Source organism: Nuphar pumila, chromosome 7, assembly GCF_984573655.1.
Source record: "Nuphar pumila chromosome 7, dmNupPumi1.hap1.1, whole genome shotgun sequence".
NCBI classification, from domain to species: domain Eukaryota; kingdom Viridiplantae; phylum Streptophyta; class Magnoliopsida; order Nymphaeales; family Nymphaeaceae; genus Nuphar; species Nuphar pumila.
Genome location: NC_143255.1, coordinates 101,325,523 through 101,337,717, shown reverse-complemented (window position 1 = coordinate 101,337,717; position 12,195 = coordinate 101,325,523). Strand labels below are relative to the sequence as shown.

The 12,195-nt window shown below is 35.8% G+C and overlaps 1 pseudogene across 1 annotated transcript; it reads right to left on the bottom strand.

Moving 5' to 3' along the window:
* Positions 1-9,192: 9,192 nt before the first annotated feature.
* On the bottom strand, positions 9,193-11,177 carry LOC149832665 (amino acid transporter AVT3B pseudogene; annotated as a pseudogene). Its single transcript, XR_016433358.1, has one exon. The product of XR_016433358.1 is annotated as an amino acid transporter AVT3B pseudogene (transcript).
* Between the last annotated feature and the right edge of the window lie 1,018 nt (positions 11,178-12,195).

Here is a 12,195-nt window from a genome sequence, read left to right as displayed (position 1 = left end):
GTGGATGTGCTCTGTGCGATGAACATGGCTTTACATATTGGTGGCTTTTTCTTGTTTTTTAAAGAACGTTTCTGCCAAGCGAGCATTCCTCTAATTTTCCTACAATCATCGACAAGGAGTGATTTAGTCTTGCTTTAAGCACCATGTGCATCATTGTCATCTCAAAGATGGATGGTAGATCTGATAGATTTAGCCGTTGCCTTTGGATCTTTTGCTCTTCAGTATCAGTATATATAGATTGTTTTTTTTTTTTCAGAAATTTACGCAGAACAATCACCTACATCCTTGGATTAAACTCTTTCTTTAGGTGCAGGTCTTGGGATTCACATGCGGGTGCACACACACACACACATGCACACAGCCACACATACATCGTGTGGGGCTTGGTTCCGTGTTGTTACCAAGCTATGTGATGGCTGGAAATTGGGGCTTCACCGGCAGAGGATTCAGTTTCAAGTTCTCCTGAACATTTCAGGTGCTTCAAATGATTCAAGAAACACGTTTATTTCTTGGCTTAAACCATGTCAAATCTTGTAAGGGTCATACTAGTCCTTTAAAATGGGCGTAATCCAAACACGGCTGTATACTTCTTTTTTCGACAGAGAAAGCTGGGGTTAGGGAGACCCCTACCAGTTATACAACCATACCATATGGGGTTCGAACTTGCAACGTCCCAACACAAGATGACGTGCACTACACGGCTGTATATATCAAAGATTATAAATTTGTAAGTGTGGCCCTTGAGATCTCTCTCTCTCTCTTAGCTGTGCAAATGAGATTCATTCTCTCATTTGCATGAGATTCCAAATCACATTTGAATGCAACCAAAATTTCAAGATACTGCTGCTTTGTCTTTGATAGCACCGTTTGGTGTATTTTGTATAGTGGATCTGAATTTTCTAGTAACTTTGAAGTGTTTTTTTTTCAAAAAAATCAAATCAGTACATAGAATTTGTTAGGCTCAACAAAAAATGGTGAAATTCTTGAAGCCCATTTGATAAGATTTGCACATTATGAACGCATATGTGTGGGTTTATTTGTTCTTGTCTAGTTGTCTTGCTTTCCTGCAATGAATTTTATAAGCGAAAAATAATCCTATTGTATGGCTAATTTGATGTGATTATCTAAAATCCTATATTTTTTTTATCATTTTTTGATGTCCAAAATCATAAATATTCGATATCGTTAGGACACCTTTACTCTTCATAATTGTGAATTTATGCAAATATCTGACAACTAAGCATAGATACATAGAAAAAAACATACTTGAAATAACAAATTTTTATATAAATAAGCAATTATCCATTCATATAAATAATGGTTTAATATTATATGCAATAATCTTAATATGTATGATCATTCAATTCATGCATGACCTACTAATGCAGGTAAAACAATCATCGTAGGCATGGATAACTTATAATTTTTTTCATTTTATATTTTCTTTCTTAGATAGTGCATGTCATGCTTCGCTATATGCACAAAATACATTTGTTTCTTTTTCTTTATATTTTACTGGTACGATGCATACAATACTCATATTAGAGACTCGACCCAAAGATATATCCAATCAATTTGTATTTTATTACTTTGGCCTTGCTTCTTTTTCCTATTCTCTAGTGAGGGGCGATTCAATCAGAGAAACCCTAACACCTGCATCCTGATATATCAGATATGACTTTCAACTTAAATAATCTCACTACCATCTTGCGACATCGATCATAACTATTCCCTTCTATTCGTGACTGGGGAAGCAACCTTTTGTGCTTTAATAAAATCCCACAAAGCATAGTGCATCTGCTTATTATCTCATTATAAGCTACAAGAGAATTAACATACATATTCTTTATCATTTGATTAATTTTCTTGACATGCATGCTTTAAACAATAAATTATTTGTTTACAGATTCAATAGCCTCTACAGAGCACGAGCACATATGATTTTATTTAACCTATCCTAAGGTTATCTGTCACCCATTTGGGGTACTAACATATATCAGTCCAGTTGATTATACACAAGGTCAAGAGTTACTCATCGGGGCTCGAGGCATCATAAAATAACAATTGCATAATATGCTTTTCATCATGGACATTCTGCAATATATATATACACACATATATATATACATCATTCAATATGCATTTCATTAGTCATCATGTCATAAGCATAAACATCATGCTAACATGCATCGCAAATCCAAATTGTACTCATGCATCAAAATCTAATTTTTATTCATACACAGGTTTAAAATTAGGTAAACATTCTTAAGCATACACATTAAAAAAGCTTGAGTCACATGCATACAATTATTCAAAAAACTTAGAAATGCATTAATATGTACATGTTTGTAAAATTTGAATTACATGAATATGCTTGTAAACTTAAACATGTATTTCTATTTGAAACATATTCGAAATATTCACATACGGATGATTTCAAACCTTTTTGCACACATACATATTTTTGCTCGTAAAATTCAATGGTTTCATAAATATACTTTTTTCTCGTAAAACATGCAATACGAATAATTTTCGAAATTATATATATAAGAATGTAAATATGAAAATTCACGCATTTCAAATAACCTAAAACTATGTATGTTCGTAAGTTATTGTAAACCTACCTCGTAGTGCATAAAGCTTACGATGAGCAAAAAAATCCCAAAATTACCGTTGAGGATTTTACTCTAGAATGTGTAATGTGGATCATACTTTGTCGATAATCCAGACATGAATGAGTATGCATGCGCTTGCCTCTGATTTCGTGTTGCAAGTGCACACGCGTGTGCTAACATTCTGCTTAAGCAAATGAATGTGATATTTTGATGGTTAATCTTGGATGTAGGAATGATGCATGCATGAAAGCAAATGAAGCGATAAATTCAATGAATTTTGATGTAGTTGGTGCAACCAAACAGTCAATTAGTGATTGCAGTGATCATGTTGATAGTGCAGAATCGAATAATATCGAAGATGATGAGTATACTATGTCGATAGGAGAGGGTGAAAGCAATGCACCAATGATATTGGAGAATGTGAATCCTTGGTTCTCATTTAATGGGTTCTCATACAATGAAGAGTAATTGAAAATCATTAAAGCAGAGACATCTTATTTGTATAAACAATTGCATAATAAAAGGTTTAATGATTGTGAATAATTTCAATGGTTGTCAACACATTCAAACAATCGAGAAATTGCTTTGGGCAAAAGGTTTAATGATCTTCAACAATGTCACAAGTTTTTAAAAGATCATGTGATCAAGAATAACTCTAAACCAAAATTCTTAAAGATCTGTAATAATAGAGTCACTGTCGCATGCACAAGGAAGAACACTATATTATGGTTGATTGCCCTTGAAAGATCTATTACACAAGGGTACACTAAGCGAATTTCTTTCAAGTGAAGAGGTATGATAGCATGCATATATGTGGTGGATCACTCAGCAACCTTGTAGTGAAGAATGTGCCTTTCAAGTATTATTCACAAATGCATGCATGATAACTCGAAGATAACTCCAAGAGAAATCATGAATGACATCAGTTGTAAGAAAGGTATGGAGGTTACTTACAAACAAGCATGTCATGGACGAGAACACACTAAGGATATATTATATGGTTCATTCGAACAATCCTTTAAGATGCTTTCTGCCTATTTAGAAAATCTTATAATGCTAACCACAGATTCATTAGGTATATTAAGACTGATCAGAAAGGTCTATATGTTCTTATCCTTTCGACCATGCATCAATGAGTTTTTTAAAGGATGCTCTCCAGTTTTTATAGTAGATGTCACATTCCTAAAAAGAATATATGCGAGTATATTGTTGCCATCCCATAGTATTGATCCTTGTAATGAGATGTTTTTAGTAACATTTATAGTTGTTGATAAGGAGTTCAAAGATTCATGTGCATGGTTTTAAAATACATTAAAGCATGAATTCATACACTTCGATGAGTTTAAAGAGAGAGGGGTATTGACAGTTATCTCATTTAGGCATCCAGGTTTAAAGTATGTTGTCCCCCCCACATGCCTTATATAACATGTTAGATTTTGCATGAAGTATTTGACATAAAACTTTTATAAGAAATTTGATTCACCACTCAATGCACTTTGGTGGAGTGCAGCTCGAGCAACCATGAAACAACAACGCAATTATTTTCTTGACAAAGTTAAGTAACAAAGCACATACAGATACAATTATATTGTCACTCACGTGAAGCTGAAACATTGAGCTAACTATCACTTTCAAGTGAAAAGATATGGTTGTTTAACATCTAATGTAGTGGAGAGCTTTAATTCATGGATTCTCATCATACATGACAAGCCCTCAATTCTACTTATTGAAAAGTTTTGTCTCATGCTAATAAAACTTTTTGAGAAAAGAAAGATTGCGGTGCAGTATATGACAGACGTTGTGGTGCTGAAGGTCAAAGAAAAGCTAGAGAAATTGAAGAAAAAGATACAACAAATATGTGTGCAAGTAGTGCATTGCCACTAACAATGATACAAAGTCCGCAACCAATCTCACAGTTACAATGTTGATATTCAAAGGTGTTTGTGCTCTTGTGAAGACTATCAGATTAGCGAAATTCCTTGTAAATATGCAATCACATGCATTTTGTAAGAGGGCAACCTGCGAGAGAATCACTATGATAAGTGGTTCAAAGTTGAATCATATCGAGCCACATATAATCAATATCTATTCTTTTCGATGACGGATAATGTCTCACACATCACTTCACCTACTCCTATAGTTGTATATCTACTAAAAGTGGTTTGCAAAGACGATCTAAGGTTAATAGACAGAGAAAAAAATACAGAGATGTTGTGGCATACAAGTGCAATATATGTGGTGAGGTTGGCCATAACAGGCAGCATCATGAATAACAATATGTATATATATCCAATATTGTTTAATAAATTATTTTTTTGTATGTATATCTAGTGTTTTTTAATTAATTACTTCTTTATGTATATATCCAGTATTTTTTAATTAATTTCTTCTTTATGTGTATATCCAGTGTTTTTTAATTAATTGCTTCTTTATATGTATATCTAGGTAGTTTGAGATATATGGTTGTACACGTTCTTACAAAAAAAGAGAATGAAAGAGCTCTAAGTTTCAAATAGCAAAGAACAACCGTTCGTACATGAGTATAAGCAATATCCTAAATTATGTATGTATATTTGATATTAATCATATACAATTTATTTTATTATTAGGAACATATTAATGAGAAAGGAAAATCTATAAAAAATAACACCACAAAGTCGAAAGAATATGAGTTTGACAAAGAAACTCTCTTGGCAAGTGACATAAGTGTTAGTTTTATTCGTTTATTTATTTATTTTTTTGTTATGTTTGCATGTAATTTTATTTATTCTTTTGTTACCAAACTGGATTTACTATATAGCATATAGCAAGATTCATAGAAAAACTCCAAGTGTCTCATAACGAGGATAAAAAAAGAGACAACTTGTCGAAAACCCTTTACCTCACCTCATGTTTCTCTTTGAGTTATGAAAGTGATGTTTATATTGTTTTACTAATGATTAATAAAAACTAATTGATAAACCTTATATATTCACAACAAATTATTGCAACTCAAGCACAACAAGCTGGGACAAGTGACTACTTGGATAGCAATGACTTGCCGTATCATTTTCTTGATGCTGACAAGGTATGTTTTTACACAACTTTTTATACTTACAAAAAAAAATTTATTTGCACAACGATGTTATACTAGATTTATGTTGCATCTCTTAATTCCTTTCAACTGGGGCAACAAGCATTGAGTTCTTTCGAAAATAGATATGAAGGAAAATGACTTCAAGCTATAGAATTTCACACCGAACACATATTTAGCAGATAAAAACCTCAAATAAATAATACGATATCATAACTTACTCAATAATGTATTTTTTTGTGTATGTTTATGATCTCATTTTCATGCATATATGTTGCAGGTTATTTTTTTGGCACAATTTGGGTTTGACTGTTACAAAGATTGGACGACACAGAGGATGGAGGATGTTCCTCAACAAGAGAATGAGTAATTACTTTGCATTTGTTTATTAACTCATTTCGTACATCTACATGTTTTTTACTTGGTATTTTCTCATTTTACATATATGACTGTGTTAGTACTTGAGCAGAAACTGGAGTTTGAATTTCATGCAAGTATGTGTTTATATGTCAGTTGTTCACTAGTTTGAGATGTTTGTTATAATTAATTTTTTGCTAATAAAGAATTATTTTCAGCAAGATGTCATACATATAAGGAATCATATGATCAAGTTCTACAAGCACATGTGTGAAAGACAATGAAAAAGGAATATATCAGTTAGAGAGGTGTCGAAAGAGTCTGCCCAGCTAGCTGAGCTATGAACAATTATGCACATTTTTAATAGATCAAGTTAAACTTACATTTGTAATTGGATGGGTGAAGTTAAACTTTATAGTTGAATTGATCAAGTTAAACTTTGACTATAACTTTGTAATGAAATTCATATATTGAATGTAACTTTGTAATGTTATATGATTTTGTGTAAACTAACTGTATTTAGTTTTATGTTAATCATATTGACTTGTTTATATATGGAGAAACAATTTTGCAAAACTGTCTAATTTTTGTCGATCAGTAGAATTTTCACAAATATACTTTACGAGATTTCAGAACATATATGCGAAAAAGTATGATTCAAGAAATTCACAAAAAAAATATCACAGATTTGAGTTTCATAAATATTTAAGTATGATATTCGTGATATCTAGATGGTAATAAATAACTTCAGGCGAGAACGTGCAATATATGCGAAAAAGTAAGCTATTTGCGAAATTAGTTGTAAGTGTTTCATACATATATTAAGTAAGCTATATGCGATTTCGAAAACAATATGATATTTGCGAGAGGTGTTTCGCAAATATATTTATGCAAAATATTTTATTATATGTGATACATGTAGGATATTTGCGATTTTAGTGTGCATAAAAAAACTTGGGGTTTTGGATTTAAGTGGGTGTTGGACATATTCAATGGGCAGTACAATTTTATCGCAAATGTGTAAATTCACAATTGCAAAGGGTAAAGATGTTCTAATGATGTCAGATATTTATGATTTTAGACATCAAGAGAATATAAAAAATTATAGGGTTTTTAAAAAATTGCGTCAAATTAACCGTATGGTCATCTTCCGTCTTATAAGCTCCCATAAGTTGGATTTTCTGCATGTGGTCCGTGAGATTTCCTTTGGCATCAAGCATTATTTTTTTAACAAATAAATCAAGCAATACGTCATTTAACTTGATGATAGTTCATGTCCCTATATTTTAAGGCTAAAACTATGGAAGCGATAAAATCAGTGTAGTAAATTAGACGTTTCTTCTATTGAATAATACGTAGGACTTGTTTCCGAGAGAGATTTCAAAATCGTCACAAAAGTAAGGCAGAGAAATCCAACTTGCATAAGATGATTTTAATTTTCTCTGACAGAAACGTTTCTAGGCCTTCCAGCCATGAATGTTTAAAATGCGGGCCCGAATAATACCAAGAGAACATTTTAAAAATGGCATGGCCTTTATATTTAATTTGACAAGTAAACTTCACAAGGCACCGAAGGCAAACTTCCAAATTCAGAAATAAAATAAGGCTCAGAAACAATACATTTTGTTAACAGGAAGAGCCTAATGACCAACCATGGTCAACTATCCAAAGAATAACAAAACCTACAAAATTGAAGCTGAGGATTGTGTTGTATGCCATGCTTGATGATGTAAGTAAATGGCACAATTAAGGAAAATAAAAGCCCACAAATAATTATATTAGCACTATGTAACCAAGCTAGGGTTCAGTATCATTGAGTGAGATTGGCATTGCCATTCTGCCATGGCCAGTACAGTTGGATATCGGGCCGTGTACGTGCAATGGGCTTCAGCTTATACTGTTAGCTACGGCCCCAAAAGCGCAGATAGCTAGTCAATGGTTAAGCTGCCGGGCCTGGGCTTTCTGTCTTTTATTTATGCCTGGAATCGGCTAGCCCGTATCAACAGAAGGCAAAGGGGATACGGGCAAGCGAGCACAAGTGAGATAGCTGGATGGTTAGGTTGCACTATCATAATCACAAGGGTCTTCTCCTGTTTGAATCCCACGGGAGAGAAAAAAAAGGGTTCAAGTATGGGCTTCTGCTTAAAAGGGCTCAAGACAAGGGTGATGCATTGTGTTATTCCTCTGTAGTGGACTATTTCTTATCAGCTTATGTTCTTGCTATTTTTGTTCTCATCGTGTTGGTGATTTGGTATTGGAGCATGATGTTAATTATTTGGTAGTTGGTATAAAATTGTATAAGCAGCTCCTACAATGACGCCAGTTCCATGAAAACAAGTCATCTAAAACAGATGGCTGTTGCTTTCCCATAGAAGTTGAGAATTGCAGAGAAAACGGACCAGACAGCAACTGACCTCAAAGCTCACCAAACACACCTCTTTAGAATCCAAATACAATTTAGTAAATACCACTTGAACTGTCTTATTGAATGCATCCCTAGGTACTCATAAGACGTTTAGATACCTATATAAAAGAGCTGGGGAGGCCCATATTCCTGTCAAAACAACTGCCAGATCCTGAGTTGGTGGTCCATCACTATGATTCAAGCAAGCCACCAAAAAGAGCTTGGTGACTAAAAGCCCTGTGTGGGAGCTGTTGGGAGTGGTGATGAAATTGGTGGATTTGGCAACTTCCTGATGAGGATGTGATTGAAATCCACCCATTTATAACATCATCTCTCATCCCAACACCGCTCCCACCTCTGGCTCCCCTCTGGAAACGGGGACTCCAAGCAATGGAAGCACTTGGGATTTGGTGGATCGCCCATCACCGCTCCCAACTATGGCTCCCAAACTGTGCAAGAAAGATTTAAACAAGCACCCAAGGGGTCTGCGCTTGTCTGGCAGGAGCAGTTAGTGCATGTCACCTTGTGTTGAGAGGTTGCAAGTTAATGGTATAGTTGGATAACTGTTAAGGGTCAGACTAACCCAGCTTTCTCTGTTGAAAAAAAAGATTTAAACAAGCAATGCAGTGGGTGAAACTTTTTTTTTTTGAAAGGCAAGCTGGGGTTAAGCAGACCCCTACCAGAACAGCCGCTTACCACATGGGATACTGCCTCGGTGGGGAAGTGGGTGTAACTTAACATAATGAATCACTCAAACCTGCATTTTTATTACTGGATCAATATCAAACACCCATCCATCGAGTATACGCACTTTAAGAACATAAAGAGAGCGACAAAAGATACAATAAAAAGTGGACTAAACTTTTAACCCTTGATACCAAAAAATATTACCATGAGGGAAGAGATAGTCCCAGAGATGGCAAAGACAGTGCCCAAAAGCACAATAGTGGCATCCAAAACCATCTCCTTCCAACCTAACCCTCTCCTAAATGTCAAAAAATGGAACAGAGCAGGCAACACAAACCCCAGAACACAACAAACACTGCTCCCCACCAATGACAAGAAATCAGCAAAGTTTGGCACCAGGAGTGCCACCAATGTGGTCACCAAAACCACCAACCACCTCAACCACAAGGAGTACATACCCTCAGTGATCCTCCTCTCCATCACCTCATGAACTGGGTTCATCATCAAAGGGAAGGAGAAGAAGAGGTTTATAGCAAGGGCCAACTGCACAAGGTCAGTGCCCAAGCTCTTGGCAAAATTGGTGGTGATGATGTCCTTGGTCATGTCTCCAAATGCAAAGTAACCAAGTGCACCAAATGCTCCATACATCAAAGAGATGAAAGCTATTGAAACAGCTAGCACCTTGCCAAACTTCTCCTTCTTCTCAGTCTCTGACTCCAAGGGCAGAACCATCCCTATCCCCTCAAATGCGTAGACAGCCACCCCAAGACCATAGAACATCAACCCCCATCCACCATTGAAGGCGTTCAATTCCGGTTTTTTCTCCAAGAAGATGACCAAATCCTCTGCCATCACAGCCCCCATGGCCGAAAGATCCACGACGTCGGCGAAGATACTCAAAGGAGCCAAATGGGTCAGTCTCCGAATCGAATTCACCCCCAATTGGAAGGGGAAAATGCCCCATATGAATACAGATTTGGGCAAGAGACCCAGAATTTTGTGGTGATAATGAGAGAGGAAGGTGGAGACCAAAGTGTTTGATATGAAGATGAGGTAGCTCGCGCAGAAACCGGCTTGGCTGAGCACGATCATCACGTCGACCGCGAGACGTCCCGGCGATCCACAAACGGCGTATCCGAGATCACCGAAGCTGCTGATTTTCCAGAAGCCCTCGGCTTCGAGCTTCCTCCTGGTGTGGACCAGAAGCATCATGCAGTAGTAGGTGAGAAAAGCCACAAGGAAGATCATGAGGACGCCGGAGACCCATCCGGTCTTCATGAAGGTGTAAGGCAAGCCCAGAACTCCCGCACCAACGATGGCGATGAAGATGTTGGCGAAGGTCTTGGGGATGGACGAGAGTTTCTGTGACTTCTGGAGGAGTGGGGTGTTCTCTCTCGGAAGGGAGAGGTTGTGGGTAGAAGAGCTTGCTTTGTTTGAGAAAACCATCTTGCTCTAGGGTCGCAGTTTGATGGTTTTCTTGTGGATCTTTTTGAAGCAGAGGGATTGGGTAACAATTGGAGGAAATATGAAAATAATTGGGATAACTGATTGGATGCAGAGGGAATTGTTATGGGACACTCATCAATTGGGGTACTAAATTCAGGGGATTTTGAAGGTGGGTGGTGCAGAAGCAAAGGGTATGAAGATTTTGCTTGTTATGGCACACCCATCTAAGGTTAGGGTTTGATGGATTTGGAATTGGATGGTCTGTCAGAGGGTGGTGCAATAAATTTTTGGGTGCTGAATTCAGGAAATTTTGAAGATAGTGATATAGAAGCAAAGGGTATCAGATGATGATTCTGCTTCCTTTTGACAATTTGTATCTCAAATTCAGGGTCTAGAGATGGATGAATGGTTTTGGGAGAAAAAGGTTGATCTTATTGTGTGAGAAATTTATGGTAGGGGGGAGGAATGTTCAGAAGAAAAGCTGGAGGAGAGTTTGGGGAGAGATTAGGATTCAAGATCTTGGGTGGGAGCGAGAGGATGTGTGGGAGATGGGCTAGACAGGCTATGAGGTTGGGGAAGAGATTTTCATAAATAAAGGGAGGGATGCAACACAATCTTTCTTGGAGATGTGCCCTGAGTTTTTTTTTTATCAAATTTCTAATTATTTTATTTCACTTCACAAGGATGTTTTTGTTCTATTGGTGACTACTTATTGAGTGTAAAGTTTTGATGATGTCAATGGTGGGTGGTCCTCTTCGGCAGGGCGAGGCTGGTTAAAGAAAATAAAAAATTCCAAGATTGGTACTCATTCCTAATTTAGTTTTTTTTTTTTTTTGTTAAAGTGGGGAAGTATTACAAGATTTTAGTTCACATTAACGATTAGAACCTTGGGATTTACTTTTCCCATATTAGGATTTGTTTGACTGAAGAAGAATAAGAATTTAGTTTACATTTTCGGCTTAATTAGTATAAAATCTGATTACACAACTAAGAAAGATTGCCACTAAGTGGTTCACATTCCTAAGCTTCTTTTTGTTTTTGTCTGCATTTTATTCTCGATGTGGCAAAAGAAGAAACCATCAACTCAAATGGGCTCACGGATTGCCTATGATTTACTTGTTTGTGCTTGTTTTGGTATTGATTGTGTGCAATTTGGTGATGGTTCATTTAGATTACATCAACAACGTCATGCATGGCAGTGACCTGCTTGATAGCTACCCATCTTGTCATTTTCGATATGGGTGTGGTGTTCATCTAGAGAAATGTTGAGATGGATGGTCCATCAACAGTGAATCTTCATAAAAAAAAATGATCTTTTTACTAAAAAGCAAAAAAAAAAAAAACAAATTTGCTAAATATTGTAACAAATATATTGTCAAATAGAATATAGTTATTTTTTGGTAGATAATAACAAGCTTGTCACGATTTTGACAAAAATATTTTTCTTTTTAGTTAATTTTGGCACAAGTGTAACAAATATATTCTCAAATATAATATAGTTATTTTTTGGTATATAATAACAAGCTTGTCACGATTTTGACAAAAAATATTTTTCTTTTTAGTTAATTTTGGCATAATGATTGAAGGTGTGTTTGTATGAAAATGGATCATAG